This window comes from Hyaena hyaena, unplaced genomic scaffold, assembly GCF_003009895.1.
Source record: "Hyaena hyaena isolate Hyena2069 unplaced genomic scaffold, ASM300989v1 scaffold_8, whole genome shotgun sequence".
NCBI classification, from domain to species: domain Eukaryota; kingdom Metazoa; phylum Chordata; class Mammalia; order Carnivora; family Hyaenidae; genus Hyaena; species Hyaena hyaena.
In genome coordinates, this window is record NW_024080640.1 from 4,039,251 (window position 1) to 4,058,478 (window position 19,228).

General features: G+C 44.4%; 1 long non-coding RNA gene across 1 annotated transcript in view; it reads right to left on the minus strand.

The window, feature by feature from the left end:
* LOC120239563 overlaps positions 1-19,057 on the minus strand; it is a 48,353-nt gene extending 29,296 nt beyond the window's left edge. Inside the window, exons 1-2 of the long non-coding RNA XR_005530462.1 lie at positions 18,633-19,057; positions 17,478-17,549 (exon numbers count right to left, since the gene is read on the minus strand). This is a non-coding gene — a long non-coding RNA (uncharacterized LOC120239563). The remainder of the gene's footprint in view (positions 1-17,477; positions 17,550-18,632) is intronic.
* Positions 19,058-19,228: the final 171 nt, after the last annotated feature.

The window sequence follows — 19,228 nt, forward strand, 5'->3', positions numbered from 1 at the left end:
GGAGTCAGCTTGGAGGGGCTCCCACTGGCCAAATCCAGAACAATTTGAGCATCAAAATAAAGTAAGGAAAATAAAGTTAGAATACAGTAAAAATCCCTGAGTCAACACCAATATAAGTAAACATATAAGAGTTAGGGGAACACTCTTCTATGTGGAAGAAAACCAATAAATAAATGAAGAGGGAATGATGGCATTTCAAATCACTATTGGGCATTATAAGAATAACCAATTGAGGCAAGAATCACCCAAGGATTCTAAAGCCTATGAGTCAAAGTTTGAGGAGAAATTAGGACGTTAACTAAAAACATCATTCCACAAGATAGTTATTGTCTGTAAAGAGGGAAAGAGTAGCTTTACACTGGGCAAACCTGGCAGACCAAACTTTAATCAAATCATCAAAATTAGTATCACTAGCAGTGGGACAGACAGACATCGTGTGACTCCAAATATGACGCACTGAGAAAAACACAATCTCCCTTGTGCAGCATTTCTGCCAAGTGCAAAATCCGACTGTAACCAAGAGGAAGTTTCAAACAAACCAAAATTGAAGAACACTCTAGAAATAATTGGTTAATACTCTTCAAAAATGTCAATGCCATGAAAGTCAGAGAAACTGTTCCAGATAAAATAAGTCTAGATGTAACATATGATCTGGTATTTTCTTACCATAAAGACATTTTGGGAATAACTGATATAATCTGACTAAGGTCTGTACTTAGATATTATTATCATATGAGTATTAATTTCTTGATTTTTAAAAAGAATAAAGTTTTTAAGGAGGAGGAAAGGTAAGTTCTGGCCCACGATGTATAACTTGATTCTAAAGATGAGGAAATATCAGACAAACACAAAATGAAAATTTTCTATTATTAAAAAAAAGGACAGGGGCGCCTGGGTGGCTGAGTCGGTTAAGCGTCCGACTTTCGCTTGGGTCATGATCTCGCGGTTCGTGGGTTCGAGCCCCGCGTCGGGCTCTGTGCTGACTGCCAGCTCAGAGCCTGGAGCCTGTTTCAGTCTGTGACTCCCTCTCTCTCTGACCCTCCCCTGCTCACACTGTCTCTCTCTCTCTCCTAGAAATAAATAAAACATTAAAAAAAAAAAAAAAAAGGACAGGCATGATTATATTCTTCAAAAATGTCAATCTGATAAAAGACAGAAAAACTGTAGAAATATTCCAGATTAAAGGATACAGATATGACCACTAAATATGCTATCTAACCCTTGACAGGATCTCCTACCACAGGGGGGAAAATGTTATAAAGGACCTTATTAGGAGGTGCCTGGGTGGCTCAGTCAGTTTCACATCTGATTTGGGCTGAAGTAATGATCTCATAATTCATGAGTTTACACCGGCCCTGTCAGCATGAAGCCTGTTTGAGATTATCTCTCTCTTTCTCTCTCTCTGACCCTCCTCCATTTTCTCTCTCAAAATAAATAACATTTAGGAAAATATATTTTAAAAAGGACCTTATTAGGACAACTGATAAAATCACAATATTTATAGCAGATTAGATGAAACCATTTTAATGATATAAATTTATAAGCTAACTGTATATAACCAAAAATCTCTATTCTTAGGAAATGCCCACTGAAATATTTAGAGATAAAGGGCCATGCAATATGCAACATCCCAAATGACTCAAAAAATATATATGTAACATACATATACATACATAAATATATAGAACAAGAAAATATGCACCAAATGTTACCAGGTGAACTAAAAATAACTGATCTTTGCATTATCTGTGGGGGGGTTTTGAAACCTTTAAAATTTCTAATGGTCCATCCTCCAAATGAAACTACTCAGAATTATCATAGGGGTGCCTGGGTGGCTCAGTCAGTTAAGCTGAGACTTCGGCTCAGGATATGATCTCTTGGTTAGTGGGTTCGAGCCCTGTGTTGGGCTCTGTGCTGACAGCTAGCTCAGAGCCTAGAGCCTGTTTCAGATTCTGTATCTCCCTCTCTCTCTCTGACCCTCCCCTGCTCACGCTGTCTGTCTCTCCCTCAGAAATAAATAAAACATTAAAAAAAATGTTTTTAAAGAATTTTCATAGATTAAGATCAGCAATCTTAAAAAAAAAAAAAAAAACTACCCTAAGAGTTTAGTGCTTAAATATTTTAACACTAACTACATTTCCTACGTGTTCATTTGAGAGACAAGGGGTCTCAAAATCACCACGCTATATCCTAAGGAAAACACAACTAGAAAGAAGCTGAAATGTGCAAAAGAAATTCTACCACATGTGGCTAAGATCATAAGCTTCTCTAGACTCAGGCCACCTGGCTGGGAACTTGGGCTCTAACCCCTAAGCTTTACTAAACTTTGATTTTCTCTTCTATAAAGTGGGAATAATAATAGTACCTATTTCCTACGACTATTATGGGATTAATGGAGTAGAAGAAAAATACTTTAGCAAAATGCCCAACACATGCTAAGCACTAGTATTATTATTATTATCAGGTCCCCACTGTATTGTAATGTACCTAGCATAAGTCTACAGGGCCTCTGGTATCTGATTACAAAGGGAACCAGAGAAGAATTCATCCTGTTTATCCACCACCACACTATAGTAAAGAAACTCTAATTTTAAATTTTGTTTTATGTTTTATTTATTTCTGAGGGAGAGACAGCGTGAGCAGGGGAGGGTCAGAGAGAGAGGGAGACTGAGAATCTGAAACAAGCTCCAGGCTCTGAGCTGGCTGTCAGCACAGAGCCCAACGCGGGGCTCGAACCCACAAGCTGTGAGATCATGACCCTGAGCCGAAGTCTGACGCGCAACCGAATGAGCCACCCAGGTGCCCCAAGAAACTAATTTTAGGCTCCAGTTTTGTTTTGGGTTTGTTGTTGTTGTTTATTTGTGAAGAGAGAGACAGCACAAGCAAGCACGTGCACATGTGCTAGGGGCAGAGGGAGACAGAGAATCTTTTTTTTTTTTTTTAAGTTTATTTATTTTTGAGAGAGAGCGCATGCGCGAGGGTGCACACACATGCACACCTAAGCCAGGGGAGGGAGAAAGAGAGGGAGAGAGAACCCCAGGTGACACATGGCTCCAACCCAGAACTGAGAGATCACAACCTGGTATCTAGAATCTGAGCCACCCAGGTGCTGAAGTGGGGGAGGAGTTATCTTAAGCGAGCATAGGGTCCAAAGCAGGACTGGATCCCACAACCCTGGAGTCATAACCTAAGCCAAAATCCAGAGCCAGACACTCAACCAACTGAGCCACCCAGGGACCTCAGGCACCAGTTTCTAAGCAGAATAGCCCCTGGGGTAAAAAATAAATGAAAAGTCCTCTATCAAATTCTCATGACTTGATGAAATATCAATTGAAAATATCCAATTTGCCCCCATCTTCTTTCTATGTTCACCAAGTAAAGTTATGATCCAAATGTTATCCTTTCAACAGGTTTACAGCTGGCATCTCCTACTGCAAATTAACACAGGGAAATTCAGTCTCCTATAAGCTTGCTTCGCAGGCTTCATTCTATCTCACAATCCCCATCAACTCTACCGGGGAAAATCAGATTTTTTCATCTGCAAAGTCATGCCCTAGGTGCCTGATTCAACAGCCTGGAGTTCCTTTCCTCTTAAAGGCTTGTCCCAGCAATCGGCAGCTTCGCTCCCTGACAAGAACTCACCTACCACTGTTGACAAGTTAACTTTCCAGAAGCATCTATCAAGAGCAGGCTATCTGTCTCTATTAACCACAGGATGCCTAATGGACACTGGGAGCAATTCAACACTCACTGATTAATAAACACTGGCCTTCAAAAGAAAAAGGCACTAAGTACCAATCAATAACTTCGTGTTAATCATACAACAGAAAATAAACTGTGGCTGAGTTAACTCCAAAATTAATTTTAACCTTTCATGCAACGTATTTCAAAACACCGTGAAAGAAGTTATTTTTTAAAGATAAATATCACACAAATTGACTATACAATTATATAAAAATCGTCATCACATGAAATAATCAAATTGCTATCAAATGGAAATAATTTACTAATAAAATAGATTTCTGAAATTTACTCAAAAAGGTTGTTAACCTTCATACAATCTGCAGTAAAACCCAAGAATCTGTCTTTAAAGAAAAAAGACGTTATTCCTAAACACTCATCTTCCCTTAGTGCCTTTTTAAACACACTTCTCTTTGATCATCGAAGATAGCACATATATATGCAACGTAAATTCTGAGTCCCATTATGTCACCTTCTGTGCTCTTCTACTGAAGTAAACTACTTCCTGTTCTTTATTCTTGGAGGAGGAAAGTATCACCTCTTCCTTCATGCTCTCCTCTGTGAAATTCCCAGACTTCCTGGATATCAAGACTGACCTACCCAAGTTCCTCTTCTCTACACCAGCAGCTCCTGAAAAATACCTTCTTGCATCATGAAACACGGTCTTCCATTAAATGGCACAAATAGCAAATTTCCCTTCAAAATTGAAAAGATAAAAATTTTCCTCCACCTTCTTTGCTTCAAGTCTCATTCTCCAAATTTCTCCTGGACATAAAGAGAAGTATTATCCAATACACTACCAAGCTAATAGTATTATCGACATGTAAGTCTAGCTTGCCTATTTACTACTTACTTTTGTATTCCAAACAATTCAAACTTCAAAAGTAAAAAACGGATATTGAGGGAAACATTTCCCTGTCCCCCTCCTCTTCAAGGCATGGATGTTGTGGTCCATTCCTATTGTTCCAGAGATATTGTATGTCTATGTGTGTGTGCAACTATTTATAAATTCTTTTTGTTTTTTATTTCTCATTTTTTTATTTTACACACACACAGAAAGAGAGAGCGCGCGCGCACACATGCACATTCATGAGAGAGAAAATCCCAAGCAGGCTCCACACTTAGCACAGAGTCCAATGCGGGGCTCGATCCCACAACCCTAGGATCATGACCTGAGCAGAAATCAAGAGCCAGACACTTAACTGACAGAGGCCCCTATAAATTCTCCTTTTTACACTCTCCCATGCCTTATTCTTCCTTAAGGTTGTATCATGAAAATATTCAAGAATATAATATATCAGAATATAATGAGCCTCCTCTTTCTGTTTTTACGACTACATGACTTTTTAAATACGTACAAACCAGTTTATGCGGATCTAGTCTCTTGTCCCACCAATTCATTCAACACACACTATACCAGACAAGTCTTCCTGATTTTATAAACAATAATAAATACACATTCCACTCCCATATTTAAGTATTTTCTATACATTTGACCATGTTATTACATCAATGCTAAACTTCTTAGGTGTGATCATTGTAGTGTGGTTATTAGTTGTTATTATTAGAAGAAAGTCCCCTTTAGCAGGTATTTAGAGGTGAAATGTCATGGTATCTGAAACTTATATTCAAGTGGTGAAGCAGAATATTATAAATATACTTACCACATTTGATTCAAAACACACACATACAGTGAGCATGAAGGACAGCACAGCAAAATGTTAACAACTGTTTCACCTACAAGGATATATGCATATTTATGGCACTGTTTTTCTAAAGGTTTCAAGCTTTCAAAATAAAAATTTGGGGTAAAAGGGCTCTGGTACCTTCACAGAGTCCTCTCATTTGCCACTTTAAAACACGCAAGGGTGATGTCCCAACTGCCAAGCCTGTGTCCTTACCTAGTCCGACAGCATCCCCGCACTCTCTCGCAGGAGAGCATCAGTTCTCTAGCTGTCCTTAACTACCAGGGCGTCTGGCTGCTGCAGCTGTGGGGCTCGCCAGGTCCTTCCCTACCGCTGCCCTCCACCTCCTCTCTCTCTCCTGCCTCCCCCACTCCTCGGGGTGCTCAGACGTTCACCCACTCCTTTCATGGCCTGTGCGTCAGAGACCCAGCTGGAGGGTAACACCTAGAGGAAGAAGCCATCTTGGACAGTTCTTTTGTAATTTCCCCCATCACCCAGCTAATGTGATGCACAGGAGAGGTGGTCCAAAGCATGCGTTTAATTGAAAGGGGTTTCTTTAGGCAAAGCAGAGCACGGTTAACTACTAAGCAATGAGGGAAAGGGCTCAGAGCTCACTGTCACACCCAAGCCTCCTCATCTTTCTCTCCAAGGCTTTCAACTCCTCTCAGCTTTCCTCTCCTTCCCGACTGTCACAGCTGTCTTCTCTCTGACACAAACAATGACAGGTTATCCTACTAAGAATGGAAAAACCTGTTCCACAATCCCAACTACAGCAACTCTACAAATTAGAAGAGCTGAATTCTCTTAAATCTTACTTACATGACATTACTCTCGGACACTGCAATAAACTATAAACGATTTGATTAGCGCACCTATCAGTTATCCGCCTATGGAATATCCCATATGGTACCCTTCCACCAGTTTGAAACTAGAAGAGACCTACTCTAAATGTGTTGACTTCAGTTAACCAAGATCAAGCTGGAGACACCTGACTATAGTGGCAACCACGATATCCTTTAGAAAAGTTGATTCACAGCAAGAAAATAAATGAATGATACCTACAAAAAACAAAAAGGAACAATATCTACTTGAAATAAGAGACACATTGAAATTGTGGAAATGTACAAGAAAAACTTGTGTCTCTTTCATTTTTCTCACCTGAGTACAAGTCATGGTTCTGGAAGGGACATTTAGGTACAACCATCCAAAAACTGGGATCCAGAGAAATTAAGCACCTCATAACTAATAAATTCTTCTCAGGCTTCTCTGCCCATTTTACCTCGAAATTTCATAAATTAAATCTTTTGTCCAAAAAAGCAGAGTGGATAGTGGAATGGAAAACCTAATTGTGGTCGTCTATGACACTAACCAGCCGTGTAAAATGAAGTCAGCTGCCTTATTTATAAAATAAGAAGAGGCATTCAATCAGCTGTGAAGCCCCTGGAACTAGAAAATGCTCTGATCCCTTGAGAATGGCGTAAGTAGTCGTTGCATATTTACAACCCATTTGACTGTCACATTCTTTCACCCAACTTTGTTACAGCTTAAGCAATTTAAAAAAAAACCTTGAACATTTATTTATTTTTTGAGAGACTGAGAGACAGAGCACGAGTGGGAGAGGAGCAGAGAGAGAGGGAGACACAGAATCTGAAACAGGCTCCAGGCTCTGAGCTGTCAGCACAAAGCCTGATACGGGGGCTCGAACTAATGAACTGCAGGATCATGACCTGAGGTGAAGTTGGACACTTAACTGACTGAGCCACCCAGCTACCCCAAGCTCAAGCAATGTAAAATCATTATGTTAACTCAGACAACATCCCTATTTACCAACAATTTCATAACCAGAAAGAATCCTGAAGTTCATTATCTATAGGATTACTATCAGTTAAATTTTGGCAGAATGTCCTTTAGCACAAAATCTGAATATTCACATGAAATATATCTCACATAATATTTTCCATTCAACACAGAATATGCTATATAAACATATGAAACTCTTTGGAGATCTTTTGCATCAGCAGAGAATCTTATCAAAGGAAAACTTGTATTTAGCTCTGGGCAGCCATTGGGAGAGGAGAAAGGAAGAAATGAAGAAACAGAAAAGAACCAAAATAGGAAAAAAGAAAAAAAAAAATGCGGGATGAAGCAGAGAGAGTAAAGAACACAGAAAGAAGAAAGAACAAACAAGGAAGAGAATAATGGCCAAAAATGGCTTGTCAGTATCCCAAGGCCATGGTGTGCCGGCATCACACAGCACTTCCAGATGGATCCCACACATCTTTAAGCGTTGTTTGTTTGTTTGTTTTCTTTGGTTTGGTTTTGGACACAAAGTTTGCCCAGAAAGGACATACTTACTAGGGGCTGCTCCGAGACTCTAGGTCCAGGATTAGAAAGATTCCAAAGCATGAAAAGTAACACAGAAAGTGCTGCAATCCCAAATACACTGGATTTCATTAGTAATACCCAGGACCTGACCTGTTCGTAATTAGTAATCTTTCCAGAGTCTAGATCCCTTAACTCTGAGAGCACAATGATCCAAAAAAATCTTTTAGCAAGTAACGTACATTTATACAATTCCACTTCAGTGCTTTCAAACACGGAGTACCCTGCAAAACCAAGAATGAAACACAGTAAGAAGGAGGGCGTTTCCAGTCACTCTCAGGGTCCCACTGCCAATGTCCTCTAAAAATGCCAGGCCCTTCCTGGGGGTAAGGGGCTAGGAGCATGAGACACAGAACGAGCCCAGGATAAGATAGGATACCATCCCCACCCCCACACATGGGAGCAAATGTTCTTCAGCTATGGTGAGAAATTTCTTATACAGATGAACATTCTAAAAATCTTTTTAAAGCAAATCTGGTGTTGGGATATTTCTGTTGTTTACAATCGCAAATGATCTGCTATTATTGAAAACTATTCTGAAGGCGATACGAACTGACTCAACAGTGAGCATATGGATTCATTAAGCCTACAAAGTCTTTGTTCAAACTGCAAGTTAGGTAGTAACAAATATAGATGGCAAAGAGCAAACTCCTATGTTCCCTTTCAGAAGAATTAAATTAGTAGCAGAAAGAATTTTAATTTTGAACCCTTTAAGAGTGGGAGAAAAACAGAATTCTTGTACCTTTTGTCATGAAAATAGGAGAAGCTTTTTAAACACAGCAACCACAGTAACTGTTCACAAAGTAACTAAAAGGCATAATCAACGAGACCACAGATTTCAAAGATAAAATCCAAAGAAAGGCTATGAATGGCGTTCTATTTAAAAATACTTTTCACTTGGGGTGCCTGGCTGGCTCAGCAGCTTGAGCATCCGAATCTTGATTTCAGCTCAGGTCTGATCTCAGGGCCGGGAGACTGAGGCCCGCGCTCGCATGGGGCTCTCTGTTGACATGGGAAGCCTGCTTGGGATTCTCTTGTTCCCTCTCTCTGTGCCCCTCCCCTGTGTGTGCACACGCATTCTTGCGCTCACTTGCTCTCTCTCAAAAATAAACTTAAAAAAAATAATAAAGCCACTTTAAAAACACTTTTCACTTGTTGCTATCAAATACTTGCATTCTCAGGCAATAATCCCTAAGATTCTAAGAGTCCTCACAAATTCTTTTGGGATAGAGCCTCTAAGGATTAGGTATTATACAATTTTGAAAAACTAAAAAAATGGGAAAAGCTGAAGGAATATCAACAACCCTAAAGACAAACCTGATTAAGTAAGTGTTCCTAGCATGGCAATGATTAATCTCTCTGAAAACATAAAGAAACAAAAAAGATAATCTAGATGTTTAGAAAACGGACAGTATGTGCAATGAATGCATGATACATCAATATGAGAGCAGAAAGCAAAACTATTGTCAGTGGCCTTGACAATGAACAGATAAGTAGCTTGGCGTAGTTGTGAACATTACCGAAAGATTCAGTACTAACAAAAATTCCCCTAGAAATAGGAAACAGGAACTCAAGGTCACAGACCATGTATAATTTTGCAAGGAAAAAGATCTGAGGTAGCATTTTTTAAGAAGCTGTTCAAGAATTAACAAAAGAATTAAGCAGGTTCCCAGAAACTCCCCTAGTGAACCATCAATGAAAAAGAGGTCTTTAGAGGCCCAGTGTCTCCACCGTGGGGATGAGAGGCAGCAAAATCTTCCAAATCGGGGTCAACAACCTTTCCAAAGTGGAGTGTTCAGGTTCAGTGTTCAGGTCTTCTGATGTAGACAGCACAAGTATGGAGAAGGGTGCCCTGAGGCTCCTCCCTAGCTTCTGCGGGAAAAGGGCAGCCAGCCACACTGCAGGCAGTCTGAAATAAGGAGTCCTGGACCGCCTGATCCTGGGACTGAGCAGCAACGCCCCTACGCTGAGACCCCAGTCTTGATTAACAGGTATCTTTCCAAAAGCTGAAATATTCCTGCAAGGGTGTGAATAAACTCAATCACAACATTTTAGGGCCAGAAGCCCCTCACCCCAGCAAGCCCTCATTTTCCAGACGACAGTCTCTGCCACAGGGCTGGACATTCTCCCCCATGGTTCTGTAGCCACTGGGAACTAGAATCCAGTGGGAAGAACAGGAAGCACTTGGCAGAGCAGCCAAAGAGGCACATACCCGCTAATTGTCTTTATGGTTATTACCACTACTCTACCTTAATACCCTTTCCACCAAGCTAAATAAAATCAGCCATAGCCCAAGAGAGAACTGGCAGGAAAAGGAAGAAGGAAAGCATGTGGAGGCAGGATCGTGAAGGAAATCCACAGGTGGGGGGCTATGGCCAACCAGAAGTCAGCCTGAGAAGCTACATGCCCAGCAGAGAGAGAAACAGAACTGACGCAAGTCGGAAGAAAGGAAACTCAAGAGATGTGGGAAGGGCAAAGACAGATGTTGCCCAGTGCTAATGTGATTAAATGCGAGAAAAATACTAAGTGTCTTAACTCCCTAAAGCACAGGAGGCTTTTAAAAGATGCTGAGGAAGGGTAAGGCGGGAGATAACGCGGCACATCCAGCCTCCCACTGCCAGTGAAAACTGGCCCACAGGCTACCCCCAGCACTCCTGTCATACGAACTGCCAACCCCAGCCTCAAACTATCAAGTCTAAATAATTCAAACCAGTTTCCCAGATTTAGTTACGAAGAGTCTGTCACAGATATTGGAGTCAAGAAATGACAAGTAGCAAATCACATGTAGTCCTTTTCAAAGAAATAAATGGTAAATCAAAATCTAAGGCCCTTTCCATGAAACATAGTCTAAAATCAATTATATGGAAGCTGACTCCACTTTAAGATTTAAGGTTCAATCATTTTATAAAAGCAGTTAGGAAACAAAATTTCAAGATACAATTAAAACCGGCAAACGTGAAAAGCGGTGAGATCTCACGGCCTTGGCCCAGATTTGTGTCCTGTGCTACACAAATGATTTGGTTCCTAATCCAGAGAACACATCCAGTAACAAACACTGCGTATGCCTTCCTGGAATTTGATTTAAACAAGTTAACAATCATAAAGCAATCTAAAAAAGTAAGCACTGCATGGATCCTGGGCATAACTCTGGAAAGGCATGTGACAGAAGTCAAATAATAGCATCTGGTGATATCTTGAAGCATTCACTGGAAATGAAAAGGAAAACTCGTTAATTTATTTTCTAACAAAGAAGTCTGTGCCATTAACTAGACTTGACGTACACACATACAGTTTTAGAACATGTAAACTTAAAGGCCTTTCATTTTTACCCTGCCACCCCCTACTCCTCACCCATTTCTTTTTTACTCCTTGCTCTCAGATAACATTTTTCCCCCTTAAAAACTCCTGCTATTCGTTCTTCTCTCATAAATTCACTCACATTAGAACATACTGTCAAACCTCACTTCAACTCACCTCAAACCTTGAATCCATCTGGCTCTAGGCATCTGGGAGTTTAGTTTAATATGGAATATTTCCAGAGTAACACCTGTTAGAATGCCTTAGGATCTGTACCAACCCCTCCTCAAAGCCCCTTCACTACTTGCCCCCTTGCTGAACCCCACACCATGAAAATAAACACACACTTTGGTTAAGAACAGTGCACTTGACCCCCAAGGGCCACTTTAAGACATCTCCTGGCTTCACAGCTGTCCTACCAGCTTCTAGCCCAAAAGGCTCCTCGTTTAGAAACCGCAGAGCCTCCGCTGTTCCAAGTCCGCAAGACAGGGAAAGGCTATGCTGTCACAACTTACTCTTCATCCCCTAACGGGCAACCCCTTCCTGCAGCTGAGACTCTTCCGCTAAAAGCAGTTAACTTGGGAGGAAGTCCAGGTTAATGCTATCCGTCTACCATGAACCCAAACGCACAGAGCTGTAACTAGGAAAGGAGCTCTGTCTCATAAACACCATTTCATTTAGTGAGCTCCCAAGTACGTAATGTGCTACAAATCATATCCTGGAGCTGACCATTAAAAGGCACCTGGTTAGATTTGATACAACATTCAGATTTAAGAAAGAAGATAGTTCTGTCCTTTAATAACCTCAGAAATATTTCAGTATAATTTAACTGGAGACCCTGACTACCAGGTAAGAATACCCAATCTGTGTTTGAACAGATCCAAAAGTGTTGCAAAATATCTGAATTCTCATAAAATTAAATTAATCCATTTTAAACTTTTACAACTCAGTCTGCCATCCAGCAATCTTTAAAGGACACGATGTTGCAGAATTCAAAGGACAGGTGTCTGCCCCTTGAAAAGGAAAGAAACAGACCCAAGATTATATAGCTTTAACAAGGATAATCTGATCCAGTGGTTCTCAAAATGCAGTCCTCTGACCAGCGGCAGTATCTCCTGGAAACCCGCACAAACTGCAGATCGTGAGGCCCACCTTAGACCTGCTGAGTCAGAAACTCTGGGGTGGGGGTCCAACAATGTGGGTTTAAGAAGCACTGGGTGAGCCTAAGGCACGCTCAAGTCTGAGAACCACTGATCCGATCCACCCACTCCACTGAGAGAAACGAGACCAGTAACTTCCCTCGATTATTATACCAAGTTAGTAACCAACGCCACTAAATACAGTTCTCCATAAACCTAAAATGATTCTTCAACTATACACCTGAATCCAAAGTGGTCCCATAGGATCTTCTTGCCTAATACATTCATATCTATTGCAATATGAATTCTTTTATTATTGCTATACGGCTAAACACATAAATTCTTTTGTCTTGAATAATTTACATTTAATACCTTTAAAAAAAAAAACCTTCGTGTTACTGACTTATGCACAGCTCAAATCTCACAGTCCTTTATATTGAATTGGTTGCTAGGGTAAATTTTTGTTGCTGATAGCAGAGGGTTAGTTCTGTCTTGTTATAGTTGTGCTTTGGTTTGGTTTGAAGAGTCAACAGCAAAAATTTATTAGATACCTGGTTATTAGTTTTGGGGCTTCCTCCCACCACCACTGATATCAAAAAGGTTCACACCAAAAGTGTGTAAAGAGTAATCAATTAAGAGGCCAGAAATCGCAAAAGGGAAAGTCTCCCTCCCCCTCCCAACATCCCCCCCAAAAAAGCACTTCACGTTTTATCTTGCAATGTATCGTATGATTTCTTCTAAATAAATAGATTTACATTTTCAAATATAGCTTACTTAGCCTAGTATAACATTAGTTTTCATTTGTGGAGCACATAGTGGCAGAAAGGTAGGAAGCTAGCCTGCGTCCTAGGCATGCGGACAGGCCTGTAATGCAGCCACACCTCACACCACGAGGAAGGGAAGTATGATGCACAGCAGTGACAGCAGCCGGTGCAGCACCTTCTACAAGCACTAGACCACATATCGGGCCCTATCATCAACTCACCAACACAGCACCCACCACATGAAATGAAATCTACAATCGTGGGCCTTGGGGCTCTCGTTCAGAACAGATGTTTGATGTATGTAGTATATAAATATTTCCAAGTCTAGTAGTGGTTATCTGCACAACTAAACATCTGTTTCTACTCACATTTTTAAATATCCCCTTTGAGAACTTTATAACTTGGGTGTTAGGATTACCACAGACTGAGATTTAGAGATTTAAGAAATAAATGCTTCCATTCCTGTTTCTCACGTTGAAGCTCTTTTCTCAATGTCATGCCATACGAGATGTGTTTTCAGAGCTCTTTTCAGACTCTATTAACATACATAATTACCTTCAACTTTACAAACCAAATTTTCTAACTAACATAGTCAGTGCCATGAGTTTATTTCTCTGAAAAAAGAATCAGGGACAAGTGCACAAGGCAATAGAAAGAACTACTTCAATATTACTTATACTTCCAAATCTCTCTGTATGACCTGACCAAATCTTCTCGTGACTTTATTTTTCTGTTAGCAATAAAGGGTAACAAGTCCTGCCACATAGCTCACAGGGAAGAACTCAAAGCCACTGAGCGAACAATTCCCCTGGAAAGACTGCATTCCTTGCAGAACCATAAACTTGGTGTAGTTACTGGTACTCGGCTCCGTTCAGCTCTATAAATATACCTTCCGAAGCCAAATTAGAGGGGTTCACTTACTTGAACATTCATTCATTCAACAAATAATTATAAGCACTCGGTACGTGTCAGACACTATACGAGGCACTGGGGATACAAGGGTCGGCAAGACAAATACAGCGCCTGCTCTTCACAGTACATCTTAGAGAAGCCATGGTTAAGCTTATGCGACTTCCATCTAGTTTACAGGCCCAGGGCTCAAATCCCTTTGACTTATAACTACTCATAATTATAATTATTCACCATCGCTCCACTCTGCTCCTAAAAAATGGAGATCACATGAATTACAAGAAAAGTTCAGGGAACACACAAGACAAATGCTCTATAATATGAAGACCTCACAGAGGTCAAAAATATCACCTAGTAAACACCTTATAATCTATTAACAAGAAGCACAGTTAGGCCCTAGGGTATGAATCAAGATTTTTCTTTTAAAGGCAGAGTAACCATAGCCTAAACATTTACCTGTCAAGTACTAGCCTTACCCATAAAAAATCCTTCATAGCTGTGCTATCCAATATCTTTGCCACTAGCTAGTGGTGGCTTTTACACTGAAATCAACTAGAAAATCAGTTCCTATGTCACACCAGCCACACTTAAAACTCTTCAGCTGGCCAGTGGCTATTACTTGAGGTCATTATAATCATACCGGCATAGATCATTTCTGTCATCTCAGAAAGCTCGACCAGACAGTGCTGCTCTATAAATACCCTTGTAACACTAAATCTAAAACTCACAGCGCAATGAAACGTGATTAAGCATCTATACTCTGTTATGGCACATAAAATATGTCCATCTGTAATGTAGTGCCCTTTCTTCCTTCCTAAACAGGCTGAAAAATGAGGATGTTGAGCATCTGTCCCAGTGTACAGAAGTAGGCAAGAAAATTCATGCTGTCCAGTTGGCCAATTGAGAATGAAATTCGGAAACAAGTGAAAATTGATTACATTTTGTTCCTTCGTTTTGTTCCTTTCACAAGATCATGTCCACAATACTTCCGTATTGTTAAAAGATGTATGCTGGGAGCCTAATAAGCTAGGAGCAGAGGAAACAAAGACAGTTAAGAATAAAGACGGGTGACATAGGCAAACACCACATATAACGCAACACAAATTCAATTCAGACCTACACAATAAACTTACGTGCCTACTGTGTCCCAGTGATACATGGATAAAGAATCATCGTTAGCACCTGACAAGCTGGATTTAATCAGTGTCTAACACATAAACAAAAATACCCTATGCTGTAATAAATTCAGCAACACAGGTATATACACAGCAAGCGGTAGGGAGGGTATTTATTTTAAATGTTTTCTGAGTGGAAACCTGGGGAAATTTCGTGAACTAGGTACTCAAGAAGCAGAGGAACAACCTATACAGAGCTGTGCAAAGGAGCCACAACTGCTCCACTTTGCTGGAGCAAAGTGCTCCTGGTAGCTAAGAAGGAAGGGGATGATGGGAGAAGGAGAGAGATTATTTCCATGCCAGACCCATGACACTCATGTTTGTGTCCCACTTGCCTCACGGGATCTACAAACTTTCCTAACCCAAACTGCAAGCAACGTGAAAACCAATCCCTAAAACTTGATAAGACGCCTATGCCTGCTTTACAGCTACCAATACTAGTGAGCGATCATTAGGAAGAACCCAAGCAAGGGGCTTCTGTGACCGCTCATGTAAATCCTTAGAAAGAATCTGCACCTTCCATTCCAGACTCTCCATAGCGTTTTAGAAACGCTATGCTCAAGCCTCAAAACAAGAACAGAAAAACTTCCATAGAATCTGCTCTCTTTTTATTACTAGGATCCCTATCTCTTCACGATAAACTTCATGTAAATATTTGCAGCCTTCAGGCCTTAACAAATTCACCAAGTGATTCTCCCCTCCCCCACAACAATCCCAGTAAAACTTTGCAGAGAAAAAATATATACAGAAACAGATGCACGTAAACTCGCGGGGTCATGGGCAAACACTTAAGTATTCCTATTCACACAAATACACGGCCCTTAGGTCAAAGCGTTATTTCCGATGCAGCATATTAATGGTCCAAAGCCGGAGGTCTGGAGTCAGCCTCCCCGGGTACTGATTAGGGATCATCTCTGACCAACTCTTACCTCCCCTCCTGAATTTCAATTTCCCAATGGGGATGACAATGTTTTACCAAGTATCCACACCTGCGTAGCCACAATGCAGACGGTGACCCATCCAGTGACAGATCAATACGTGTTAACTACCTCAGCTATATTTACTATTTCCTCCCTAAAGATGGATGGTTTCACAAACATCTATGTCATCAAGCCGGCGACTTCTGCTAAGTTTTCGTCCCTCACGGTGCATCGAAAATAGAGAGGGTTTTTTTTTTTTCCCCCTAAATACTCCACCGTCCAGGCCCTATTTGGATTTGGGGTCAATTAATCTGTGATTGGGCCAAGCGTCGAGTTCTTTTCTCAAGCCGTTTATAATTTGCAGCCAGGATTAAGAACCACATGCAGGTCTCTATGTGCCCGTAGAAAATACACACGCCAGTAAGGTCTGCTCCATCCCGGACCGAACCAGCGCAGGCCGGGCCCCCACTCCCCCCACCACCGCCCGCCAGGGGGGACGAGGCTCGCCTAGACGCTGTGACGACGAACTCGAAGGGCGGTGGGATTCACACCCACGTCCGAATACGGCTCACGGGGCATCAACTCCCACGAACTCCACCAGATGCAGCCTCGACACCCTGCAGCACCGGGATCTGCCTGGGGCACACGCCCCCTCGCCCCGCCGCGGGCCCTCCGGACGCGTGCGTCACCGCGCCCTCGCCTCCCGCGCCCCAGCCCCCTCCCGCCCCTGGCACGTGACTCGACACGCGCCAGCTGCACGCGGGCTCCATCAAAACAAAAACAGAGGAGGCCGGCCGGCTGGGCGGCGGGGGCGCGCGGGGGCCGCGGGGAGCGGGCGCGCCCCCGCCGCCACCGGCCAGCGCCGCGGCCGCGCCTCCGCCGCTCGGAGCGCCGCCGGCCGCGCGCCCCGGCAGGCCGGGGGCGGGAGGGCAGAGGGCGCCACCCTGTTTACAGCCCTCGCTCGGGGCCGGGGACCCCGCCCGGAAACGGTCTCCCGGGAGAGGGCCGTGAAGTGCGCGCCCACCCGCGCCCGGGACGCCGGCCCAGCGGGGAAGGCGCCCGGCTCCGGCCGCCGCTGGGAATAAAACGGCCGCGTCGCGTCGACTCTGGGGCCGGGCAGGCGCGAGTCTCCGCTCTTCCGCGGTCCACCGCCCACGGCGGTCTCGTGTCCGCCCCCGGCACGACTGTGCTACGCACTTCACGCCCATCTCTCGGCTCCAGCGCTTCCGCAGACCCCCTCACGTGGCCGCCGCCTCCCGGCCAGGCACTCCCCCCGCGACAGGGGCTGCGGACCCTGGCGCCCTCCGGGACCCTGCGCCTGCTCCCACCCAGTGGGACTTCACCCCTGTCAAGACCACCCAGCCCACGCTCCAACCGGGCTGGGGGGGGGGGTGGCCACAAGCTGTCAGAAGCCTAGTTTTCCACATGACGAGGCTCACCCTCACCCTTAAACATCCCCACTCACCCTTCAGCTTAGCTTCGGGCTGAATCAGTATTTAAAACAGGAGGGGCGGGGTGTAACGTCTTGATTTTCTCCCTAATTAGCAAAAAAATAAAAATAAAAAAAATTAAGACGCAGCTCCGTCCGTCCACGTCGTCCCACCAAATGTAAGACTTACAAAACAGAAATGCCCACCACACACCTGCTACGCCACCAGCCCTCTGGAAACCCGGAGACCCGCCCGGCCCGCCCGCTGGAACCTGCGCGCCTGGGGTGGGGTCGGAGCGAGACCGTCCGGTCCCCTAAAGTGCGAGGGCGGGAGTGGGGCGAGCGCCCCCTCGCCCCGCCCAGGAGCGCCGGCCCCGGGTCCCCCAGGCCCAGGACGATGCAAGACAGCCTCCTTCCCTCCGGGCGAAAAGAAGGAGGTAGCCACCGGCCTGAGTGCCGGGGGGGGGGGGGGGGGGGGGTTTTTCCCCTTCAGAACCCAGACGCCGCGTCCTCCATAAGTACGCTCCCTCTCGCCGCCCGATTTCTAGTTGACAGCAAAGGTGGGGTAGGTGGAAGAAACCAGCGAGTGCTCTCCAGACTCGGGATGTTGGTCTCCGCGGAGCGAAGAGGTGGGATCTCGAAATGGAAACAGTCTCCCCCTCCCTCCCCTCCCTCCTCCTCCTCCTCCTCCTCCTCCTCTTCTGTTTACCTCAAGTTTGAATTTTATCTGCGCAACATTAGCTGGAATGCGGACATTGAAAACACACACACACTCTCTCTCTCTCTCTCTCAACCCGGCAGCGGCTCCGGAGGAGCCATGTGGCATCAAGCCACCTCAAAGGGGAAAAAAGTGCTCTTAGCAACACAAACATGGCGAAATCGCCTCGGTATTCCCGGCCAGCGCCACAACCCCTACCTTCCCTCGCCCCGCGGCCGAACATCCCGGCCGTGACCCCGCGGCCCCTTCCGGGGGGAGGCCAAGGGCCCCGGGGAGTCCGAGGGTGGGACCGCCGGGCGTGCGAGAGAGGAAATAACAGTCCACAGTGGAAATGTTTCTGCTGGACCATCCGACCCGTCCGCCTCGCCAGGAGCGAGGGGGCCGCCCTGTTCACCTCGAGACGGCTAAACGGGGAACAAAATTCCCACCCCAAAGTCCCGCTGGCCCGGCTCTCCCCACCCTCCACAACTTACCTTGGGGCGCAACGCACGCTGCCGCTAGAATCCCTTTCTCTCTCCTCCCTTCCAGAGCCAGACGCGAGGAGGAAAATGATGCGCATGTATATTTGTAGAGCATATTCTTCTAGAATTTCCCTTTGATCGTCACGAGGAGCGATGGAGGCTCCGGAGACAGGTGCGGTGGTGGCCGAGGCTGCCGGCTGAAAGTTGTTCTCTCCGCGGTGGGCGGCGGGGTCCCCCGGGCCGGGGCTGAGGACCCCGTCCCCCTGCCCCCCCACCCCACCCCCCCGGCGTCGCCCACTTCTCGCTGGCTGCTGCGTGCGGCTCGGCTGCAGGGGAGGTGGCGTAGTTTCTCTTCCTCCCACCTCTTCTCACTCACTTGTTTTCGTAGCCGTGGGCTCCCCTAATGCTTTCCTCTCCACAATGTTGTTTCATTATATCATGTCCATCATGTGACACCGGAGAGGCCTCTCTATGGAAACTTAAAGGGGCTCCCACGTGACTGCAGCAGCAACAACAGCAGCAGCGGCTGGAGTGGCCGCGGCCGCAGCGTTGCTACCACCACCCACCGGGAGCCCCTCGCAGCATCCCGAAGGGGCTTCTGGCGCTGC